The following is an 11,831-nucleotide window of genomic DNA, read 5'->3' on the forward strand; positions in this document are numbered from 1 at the left end:
CTCATTTTTTCTTTGCATAAATGTTTTGTAGATGATCTATTTATATAGCCCATAAAGTTTTTTGTTTTTTAAAAAAAATGTATAGTTTTGCTTATTTTTAAATAACATTGCTCTGATTTTCAGACTCCTAACCAAGCCCCAAAGTTTTATTTGAATACCGTCAGCTACCTTCTCCAGCTTGCTTCTGTTTGTGTAAAGGGTCTTTTCATATGCAAAAGAAGGGGGAGGGGGGAGTGTCTTATTTGCCACTTGCAGTGGGCTTTCCAAATACCTTTTCAACAGAGCCAAACTGACAGCTTCTAAGTAAGTTTTTAAACAGTTTTATACTGGATTTTTATATAAGTATCTGTGCATCTTATTCTTTATAGTAGTGTCTATTACATGCAGTTATATGAAAATGAGTGTATACTGTCCATTTAAGCTTCAAGATGGCTGCTTTGATGAGAGCTGCAGTTACAGAAACAAACTGAAAAAATCTCTTTAAAAAAAGAGTACTGATGTGCTGCACAAATGCAGTTTAATTACTATCTAAAAGACAGGATAAGGTATCTACTGAAAAAAGTATCTAATCAGCTAACAGTTACAAATCTGGTTACATTTAATAAAGGCAAAATAAAATACACAAATGTTCACAATATTTAAACACAAAAGTGTAGTATCAAAAAAAAAACTATAGATACAATGCATATACAGATACACATAAAATGTTACAATAATACACAGCAAGAAAAATAAAAATAATAAGGATAAAAGGTCCGTAGACGATTGACTCCTACCGGGCTTCCGAAAAAGAAATGGAGACAGATTATCGGGGTTGTTGGAACATAAAGAAATTCCAACCACCAAAAGAGAACAGATTGGAATTTCTTTATGTTTCAGCAATCCCCGATAATCTGTCTCCATTTCTTGTCGGAAGCCTGGTGGGAGTCAATCGTCTACAGACCTTTTATCATTATTCTGTATTTTTCTTGCTGTATATTATTATAACATTTTATTTGTATCTGTATATGCATTGTATTTATAGGTTTCTTTGACACTACACTTTTGTGCTCAAATATTGTGAACATTTGTGTATTTTATTTTGCCTTTATTAAATGTAACCAGATTTTTAACTGTTAGCTGATTAGATACTTTTTTCATCTTCAGTTGATTAGATACCTTATTGTGTGTATCCTTTCTTTTAGATACTTACTAAGCTGCATTTTTGCAGTGCATCAGTACTCTTTTTTAAAGAGATTTTTTTCTGTTTGCATCTTCTATGAGGGTTCTTTAGGAATACCTCTTAAACTGTTTATGCTTTTAGTATTATCTACAGCGCTTTTATCCGTTTTTTGTTTTGAGTTACAGAAACAAACACAATATCAGACCTCTCAACTGTCTGTATTTGAGAGGGACAGTCCCTGATTCTGAGCTCTGTCCCACTGTCCCTCTGAAACAACCATATGTCCCTATTTATGGAATTTCCCTTAGTCCCACCCACAGAGCACCCAGACATGACCACAAACTGCCCAGACACGTCCAATGACCACCCAGACACAAACACAATGACACCTAACCACCCACTATCCAACCCAGCCACAAATGTTGACATATATGCAATAACATAGTAACCATTCTCATGAAGCTGTTCCAACAGTTTAATGTCCCTTTAAATCCCTATTCTCCCTCCTTTTTGTGTGTAGATTACTGGACAACTATTTTGCAAATTCTGGTGGTCCTGATATAATTAATGGGGGTACATAGCACCACTTTAGAACTACAAGAAGTATAACCTAAAGATAAATCTAACTCACATTGTTGTTTTGCAACTTTATTGTTGGCTGCTAGGTTAGGATCTGTAGCATCATTTCTTTCTAGCCTTTGGCCCAGCCTGTTCAGTCACGAGTCCTCATATTGTTCCAATATGTTTATCTCTTTGTGCTCAGCCAATATAAATCTCTCCCTATCCTCATTCTTGGTGATGAATTTCAGGAGACAAGTAGGTGGGGTAAAGGAAATGACAGATTCCTTAATGTGCCCACCAGATTTTAACCCTTTAGTTGTCATAGAAAGAAAATTTATGGCAGACGAATTCATTACTATTATTATATTCTTTTCTAGGAATCGGATAAAATTTTATACTGATCTGAAAAATCAGTTTCTTAGTTGTGCAGCTGATTCACAAACAGTGTTTGTCTATAAAACCTAGTCACTAAGAATAAATTAAACGTCTACAAGATTGTGCTGTAAAAAAAGAGAGCTATGAGAATGGCCTCTGTAATAAGTGGACAAACTATCGGCTAGATTACGAGTTTTGCGGTAAGGTAAAAAAGCAGCGTTAACAGGTCCTAACACTGCTTTTTCACTACCGCTGCTATTACGAGTCTTGCAGGTTTAGGGGCCCTGCACACTTTTTTGGCCTTACCGCAAACCGAATTACGTAAACTTTGTAAACCCTTTTTTCTATGGGACTTCCATAGCGCCGGTATTACGAGTCTGTCCTGGGAGGCCAAAAAGTGAGCGGTACACCCTCTACCTCCAAGATCCCAAACGCATTCTAAAGTCAGTAGTTATGAGTTTTACACTACAACGCTGTAGCATAAAACTCATAACTAAAGTGCTAAAAAGTACACTAACACCCATAAACTACCTATTAACCCCTAAACAGAGGCCCTTCCGCATCGCAAACACTATAATAAAAATGTTAACCCCTAATCTGCCGCTCCGGACATCGCTGCCACTATAATAAACATATTAACCCCTGCCGCACTCCTGCCTCGCAAACATTAGTTAAATAATATTAACCCCTAATCTTCTGCCCCTAACATCGCCGCCACCTACATTATATTTATTAACCCCTAATCTGCCGCCCCCAATGTCGCTGCCACTATATTAAATTTATTCAGCCTTAAACCTAAGTCTAACCCTAACCCTAACACCCCCTAACTTAAATATAATTTAAATAAATATAAATAAAATTACTATCATTAACTAAATTATTCCTATTTAAAACTTACCTGTAAAATAAACCCTAAGCTAGCTACAATATAACTAATAGTTACATTGTAGCTAGGTTAGGGTTTATTTTTATTTTACAGACAAGTTTGTATTTATTTTAACTAGGTAGAATAGTTATTAAAAAGTTATTAACTATTTACTAACTACCTAGTTAAAATAAATACAAATTTACCTGTAAAATAAAACCTAACCTAAGTTACACTAACACCTAACACTACAATTAAATAAATTATACATTAAATACAATTAAATAAATTAAATTAAATTAGCTAAATCACAAAACACAAACAAACACTAAATTACAGAAAATAAAAAACAAATTACAGATCTTTAAACTAATTACACCTAATCTAATAAGCCCTATCAAAATAAAAAAGCCCCCCCCCAAAATAAAAACAACCCTAGCCTAAACTAAACTACCAATAGCCCTTAAAAGGGCCTTTTGCGGGGCATTGCCCCAAAGAAATAAGCTCTTTTTCCTATAAAAAAAATACAAATACCCCCCGTACAGTAACACCCACCACCCACACAACCAACCCCCAAATAAAATACTAACTAAAGAAACCTAAGCTCCCCATTGCCCTGAAAAGGGCATTTGGATGGGCATTGCCCTTAAAAGGGCATTTAGCCCTATTGCAGGCACAAAGCCCTAACCTAAAAAATAAAGCCACCCAATACACCCTTAAAAAAATCCTAACACTAACCCCCGAAGATTCACTTACCAGGCGAAGTCTTCATCCAAGCGGCAAGATGTCCTTAACAAAGCCGGCAGAAGTGGTCCTCCAGACGGGCAGATGTCTTCATCCAGACTGCATCTTCTATCTTCATCCTTCCGGCGCGGAGCGGGTCCATCTTCAAGACATCCGACGCGGAGCATCTTCTTCCAACGAAGTCTTCTTGCTGAATGAATATCTCTTTAAGTGACGTCATTCAAGATGGCGTCCCTTAGATTCCGATTGGCTGATAGAATTTTTTTTTACAGGAAAAAGAGCTGATTTCTTTGGGGCAATGCCCCACAAAAGGCCCTTTTAAGGGCTATTGGTAGTTTAGTTTAGGCTAGGTTTTTTTTTTATTTTGGGGGGGCTTTTTTTATTTTGATAGGGCTATTAGATTAGGTGTAATTAGTTTAAAGATCTGTAATTTGTTTTTTTTATTTTCTGTTATTTAGTGTTTGTTTGTTTTTGTGATTTAGCTAATTTAATTTATTTAATAGTATTTAATGTATGTAATTTATTTAATTGTAGTGTTAGGTGTTAGTGTAACTTAGGTTAGGTTTTATTTTACAGGTAAATTAGTATTTTAGCTAGGTAGTTATTACATAGTTAATAACTATTTAATAACTATTCTACCTAGTTAAAATAAATACAAACTTGCCTGTAAAATAAAAATAAACCCTAAGCTAGATACAATGTAACTTAAGGTTTATTTTATAGGTAAGTATTTAGTTTTAAATAGGAATAATGTAGTTAATTATAGTAATTTTATTTAGATTTATTTAAATTATATTTTAATTAGGGCGTGTTAGGGTTAGACTTAGGTTTAGGGGTTAATAAATATAATATAGTGGTGGCGACATTGGGGGCGGCAGATTAGGGGTTAATAAATATAATGTAGGTGTCGGCGATGTTGGGGGCAGCAGATTAGGGGTTAATAAGTATAATGTAGGTGGCGACGATGTCCGGAGCGGCAGATTAGGGGTTAATAAGAATAATGTAGTTGTCGGCGATGTCGGGGGCGGCAGATTAGGGGTTAATAAATGTAAGATTAGGGATGTTTAGACTTGGGGTTCATTTAGGGTGTTAGGTGTAAACATAAAATGTGTTTCCCTATAGGAATCAATGGGGCTGCATTACTGAGTTTTACGCTGCTTTTTTGCAGGTGTTAGACTTTTTCTCAGCCGGCTCTCCCCATTGATGTCTATGGGGAAATCGTGCACGAGCACGTACAACCAGCTCACCGCTGACTTAAGCAGCGCTGGTATTGAAGTGCGGTATGGAGCACAATTTTGCTCTATGCTCATTTCTTGTCTTTTAAGCCGGGTTTATAAAAACCTGTAATACCAGCACTGTAGGTAAGTGAGCGGTGAGAAAAAACTGCTCGTTAGCACCGCACAGCTCCTAACGCAAAACTCGTAATCTCGCCTTATGATTGTTAAAGGGACACTAAACACTGAAAACAAGGCCCCCTTTTATTTAAAGGGACATGAAACCCAAATGATTTATTTCATGATTCAGATAGAGCATACGACTTTCCAATGTAATTATTTTGCCTAATTTGCTTCATTTTCTTTTTATCCTTTGTTGAAGGAGCAGCAATCCACTACTGGGAGCTAGCTGAACACACTGAGTGAACCAATAAGAAGCGGCATATATGTTCAGCCACCATTTCCAATATTTAGTGAAAGACACTGGATCAAAAGTGATACTATGTAAGCACTCAAAATAAACCCTTTGTATATATATTGTGTGTGCGTGTACATCATAGGTGATTTTAAAAAAAAACAACATAAAACTTTATTAGAAAACTGTAATAAAAACAGTGGGTATTTTTAAAACTAAAATGCTAGCAATAAATCTGCTAATATAATTATCAATATAATGTATTACTGTTAAATACCAGGGTACTGTCAATATGGATATTTAGTTACCAATAAGTTTGTATAAGTATAAAGCAGTGAGTGTAGGAACCATGCTTTTGATAAACACAATATTGAGAGATTGTTATATCTTATGATACAGGTGTCTTATCCTGCCTGGTAATCGCTGCAGGTGATTGAGCACCTGCTTAGATATAGTTTGGCAATTTTATTGCAATATATTATCAGCTTTTGCAATCTGCCTATTAAATGAATAATATTTGGTTATTGTTGCAATTGTATAATTCAGATATTGTTGCAAATTACACTTAGTACGTGTTTAGAGAGAAATATACAAAAATACAACTTAGAAAATTGAATCAATTCTCATTATAGATTGAATATAGAAGTGTGAACTTGGGCCAGCGCCAACTAAACCCCTATTTGCCTGAGGGTGGTGGCACCTAGTAGCCACCGGGGTGATAGATTTAAAAAGATTAAAAAAGATTGGAGTCCCCCAGGCGCCTAACACAAGAAGGCAAAGGGGATGCTGGGTAACTCTAGATGATCAGGACAGGGAAATCACTTGACACTCGAACAGTTGTGATCTAGACAATGTTAGATTAATAACTTTAATATAATTCAATGAGTACAACAAATATCATGTTAGATTAATAACTTTAATACAATTATTATTGTGTTAGGTGCCTGGGGGACTCCAATCTTTTTCAATCTTTTATAGATTGAATATCTTGGGCGCGATCTGATATACGGCGTAGGTTTCTGTGCAAGCGAGGGAACCCGCGACGCCCGTAATTTCACCTTGCACCTCGGGGTATTACATATAGAGCGCCGGCATTTCCTAAGTGGCGTAAGTCTGATAAACTAGCGATGTCCAGAAATAAGCGTAACTACAAATTTCTGGAGTCGCTAGTGACTTACGGCACTTTAGAAATTGCCGGCGCCTAAGAAAACTAACTAAAATATTAAATCTCCCGTAACTGTCTAACACGCTTCCCAAAAATAAGCTCAATACGTATATCCCTATATCCGCAATCCCCCCTCTCACCCCTAATAATAAATGTATTAACCCCTAGACCGACAACACCCCACACTGCAATAAACCTATCCTTGTAGTATTAACCCCTAAACCGCCATAGCCCACACCGCAATAAACCTATCCTAGTAGTATTAACCCCTAAACCGCCATAGCCCACACCGCAATAAACCTATCCTAGTAGTATTAACCCCTAAACCACCGTAGCTCACATAGCCTATTAAATCTATTAACCCCTAATCTGCCGCCGCCAATGTCGCCACCACTATAATAAAGTTCTTAACCCCTAAACCTAAGTCTAACCCTAACACCCCCTAACTTAATTATTATTTAAATAAATCTAAATAATATTACTATTATTAACTAAAGTATTCCTATTTAAAACTAAATACTTACCTATAAAATAAACCCTAAGATAGCTACAATATAATTAATAATTACATTGTAGCTATTTTAGGATTTATTTTTATTTTACAGGCAACTTTGTATTTATTTTAACTAGGTACAATAGCTTTTAATAGTTAACTATTTACTAGCTACCTAGTTAAAATAATTACAAAATTACCTGTAAAATAAATCCTAACCTAAGTTACAAATACACCTAACACTACACTATCATTCAATTAATTAAATTAATTAACTACAATTAGCTAAAATAAAATACAATTAACTAAAATAAACTAAAGTACAAAAAATTAAAAAAAACTAAATTACAGAAAATAAAAAAAATTACAAGAAGTTTAAACTAATTACACCTAATCTAAGCCCCCTAATAAAATAAAAAAGCCCCCCAAAATAATAAAATGCCCTACCCTATACTAAATTACAAATAGCCCTTAAAAGGGCCTTTTGTGGGGCATTGCCCCAAAGTAATCAGCTCTTTTACCTGTAAAAGAAAATTACAATACCCCCCCAACATTACAACCCACCACCCAAACACCCCTACTCTAAAACCCACCCAATCCCCCCTTAAGAAAACCTAACACTACCCCATTGAAGATCACCCTACCTTGAGCCGTCTTCACCCAGCTGGGCACAAGTGGTCATCCGATCCGGGCAGAAGTCTTCATCCGATGGGGCAGAAGAGGACATCCAGACCGGCATAAGTCTTCATCCTATCCAGGCAGAAGAGGACATCCGGACCGGCAGAAGGCTTCATCCAAGCTGCATCTTCTATCTTCTTCCATCCGACGAGGAGCAGCTCCATCTTGAAGACATCCGGCGCGGAGCATCCTTCCAGCACAACGAACTAACGACGAATGACGGTTCCTTTAAATGACGTCATCAAAGATGGCGTCCCTCGAATTCCAATTGGCTGATAGGATTCTATCAGCCAATCGGAATTAAGGTAGGAAAAATCTGATTGGTTGATTTAATCAGCCAATCGGATTGAAGTTCAATCCGATTGGCTGATTGGATCAGCCAATAGAATTGACCTCGCAAGCGCTATCCATGGTGCTGAACCTAAAATGGGCTGGCTGCTAAGATTTACATTCCTGCTTTTAAAATAAAGATAGCAAGAGAACAAAGAAAAATTGATAATAGGAGTAAATTAGAAAGTTGATTAAAATTTAATGCTCTATCTGTATCATAAAAGAAAATATTTGGATTCAGTGTCTCTTTAAAGGGATACTTAACCCACATTTTTTCTTTACTGATTCAGATAGAGCATGCAATTGTAATCAACTTTCTAATTTACTCCTATTATCAATTTTTCTTTGTTCTCTGGCTATCTTTATTTTAAAAGCAGGAATGTAAAGCATAGGAGCCAGACCATTTTTGTTTCAGAACCTGGGTTACTCTTGCTTATTGGTGGCTAAATGTAACCACCCATAAACAAGCGCTATCCAGGGTTCTGAACCTAAAATGGGCCGTCTCCTAAGCTTTACATTCCTGCTTTTAAAATAAAGATACCAAGAGAACAAAGAAAAGTTGATAATAGGAATAAATTAGAAAGTTGCTTAAAATTGTATGCTCTGTCTGATTCGGTAAAGAATTTTTTTGGGCTTTAGTGCCCTTTTAAGTTATTATTAATATGCTAGTTTTTCACATTGTCTAGCAATTTAACAGTATGTAAGCTAATAAACTAAGCCTTGATTATTTATATTGTTAAAAAAAATAAATCTATGTTATTGCATGCTAATAAGCTTTTAATACTGAGAAGTAATATGCTTTTCAATTGAGTTAAGTTATTGCATAGTATGGGCGCGATCAAATATACGGCGCAGGTTTCGGCGCAAGCGAGGGAACCCGTGCCGCCCGTAATTTCACCTCGCACATCGGGGTATTACATATACTGCGCCGTCAGATGCTAAACTGGCGTGAGTAGGACAAACTGGCGATCTTCTGAAATGTGCGCAAATACACATTTTAGTCGTTGCAAGTAACTTACGCCAGTATTTTGTCCACGGAAAGTGTCAATAAAGAGTAGTTTTTTGCAAATTAGGCTAACACTCGTAAAAATGATCCGCAATTTCAAATAAATGCGACATGTAATTCTGCTATTCAAAATTCATATATAAACCCATATATAAAGAGATGAAGGTAATACAATTATGATTTCCCATTGTTCTCTCCTCCAAGTATTGTTGATTGTTTTGAGAAGAAATTTAAAGTAAATAAGCAAGTATATGTCCACAATGTGATAAAGTACCTACAAGCTCAATCCATTTGATTATGTTGTGGCTTCAAACTATTTCAAATACACAACTAAACCTTTAAAAACCAATATCATAGTATACTGTCCCTTTAACCTGTAGATGCTGCTTAAATGTATGTGTTTGTTAAGGCTTCCAGGGAGTTACGTTGGTTTTTTTAGTCAGTGCAAGGGTTGCTGGGCCTGAAATTTGTGGCGAGATGAGAATGGAGTAGATTTTCTGAATTCTGCGTGCGTAAGTCCTTACGCTGTATATTGGATACCAAATTGCGCGTCTGTTCTAGGTTAGTCTATGGTTAAAAAAAAATACGGGCGAAGGGTGAAATATACACGCGTAACTTGTACGCCGTATATGTAATACCAAAATCACGTAAAATCTGGCGTCGCCGGCTTTTGCGGGCGACGCTCTATATGTAATGGAGGCCTATGTTGTTATATAGTTCTAAGAGTTGTTGCAGTTAGACCCAAAAACAGGGATTTGAAAAGTAATAAGCTTGTTATCCTCAATATTGGTTATAACTTAAAGGGACGTTGTACTCTAGATATTTCTTTGCATAAATGTTTTGTAGATGATCTATTTATATAGCTCATCTGGGAGTGTTTTTATAAAAATGTATAGACTCCTAACCAAGCCCCACAGTGCCAGATGTATACACACGTTTACAGACTCCTGCTACTTTCCGTTTATGTTATCTGTCTTTTCATATGCAGGGGGGTCTGCTCTTTTTGTTTTGCCAGCCCCTTTCAGTGGGTGTCCCAGACTACCTCATCAACAATGTTAAACTGGGAGCTTCTAAGTAAGTTTTTAAAAGGTTTTATACTGGATTTTTAGATCAGTTTCTGTGCATATTCTTCTTTATAGTAGCATCTATTACATGCAGTTGTATGTAAAGCTTATACTTGCAGAAATAATCAGCTTTAAATAATAAAATATATATGTAGCCGGAATTTAGTATACTATCATGTGGACATATTAGCATTTACCACTAAGAAGTCATTTATAGCGTATAATCAAAGTATCTTATAGAGGAAATTATCATTTGTTTACAAAAGTACACGAGTATGGTGGAACAGCCTAACTTTTAAATACAATATTGGTAATGTATAACTCTGTGAGAGTGATTATTTATATGCTTAAAGGGACATCATACTCGTATGCTAAATCACTTGAAACTGATGCAGTATAACTGTAAAAAGCTGACAGGAAAATATCACCTGAGCATCTCTATGTAAAAAAGGAAGATATTTTACCTCACAATTTCCTCAGCTCAGAAGAGTAAGTTCTGTGTAAAAAGTTATACTCAGCTGCTGCCCAGCTGCAGGTAAAACAAAATAAAAAATGAAGAAATGAACAGCAGCCAATCAGCATCAACAGTGCTGAGGTCATGAACTCTTTTACTGTGATCTCATGAGATTTGACTTAACTCTCATGAGATTTCATAGTAAACTTCCTTAAACTGAATAGGGGAATAAGATGAGTGTTCACAAAGCTCACTCCCTTAGCTGTCCCGGGGCAGAAATACTGATTTGCTGCTTAGAAGTCCTTTACAATGGGATGTGGCTACTGAGGAACTTTTGAGGTAAAATATCTTTCTATTTTACATAGAGATGTTCAGGTGATATTTTCTAGTCAGCTTTTTACAGCTATGCTGCATCACTTTCAAGTGTTTCAACATTTGGGTACCATGACCCTTTATGTTAAAATGATTTTTATTGAAATAACATCATTAAACATAGTACATGCCTTATACAGTTGGTTGCATTATCAGCCTATCAGGTAATTGAACATAGTGATTTCTGTAATCAACTCCTCACTCTCTTAATTCTTTCTTGTGAGTTTCCGTTACACAATGAATTATATTTTTTTGGGATAACCCCGTTCCCAAAACTAATATATCATACCTGATAAATTTCTTATAGAAAACAACTGTTGTATATAATTTTTCCATTACTATATAACAAAAACAATTAAACAAACATAAAATTTGGTCATTTGATAGTGGATATTCATTACCATCACTTATTATTACTTCTTTTCTTTCCCATTGATGAGGAAGGATAAACAGTCATTGGGTGATCTAATTTAGTAACCAATCTTACCTCTTCATTTTAACTAAGCTTATGTAAACCAATTTCATTTTTCTGTTCCCTGTTTGGTTCCTATTCCTTTCCCCTTATGTGGAGTTGATTAGGTTGTTTGCATCAACCAATAAAACAAGACTTTGTGAAATACATCCACCGTCCCCAGTATTATTGCAGCTGTTTCATGTAAAGAGTATGTCATTTTAAATCTCTCCAATATCTCCTGCCATGTCGGTGCTCCTTCTTTCCAATATCTAGCAATACCTATTCTTGTGACCGTGCAGAGTATTCTAACAAAAGTATTAATATGTTTATTGAAGTTCGGAAGTGGAGTATTTAATAGTCTGTGAAACATAGTCAACAATATTTGTTCTTCTAATAGTGTGCTAAGGTAAGTCGATAGATTGACCCAAATCTGGGCTACCCCGGGGCATTCCCACCACATATGTACATAAGTACAGACT

This window comes from Bombina bombina, chromosome 6, assembly GCF_027579735.1.
Source record: "Bombina bombina isolate aBomBom1 chromosome 6, aBomBom1.pri, whole genome shotgun sequence".
Taxonomy (NCBI): Eukaryota; Metazoa; Chordata; class Amphibia; order Anura; family Bombinatoridae; genus Bombina; species Bombina bombina.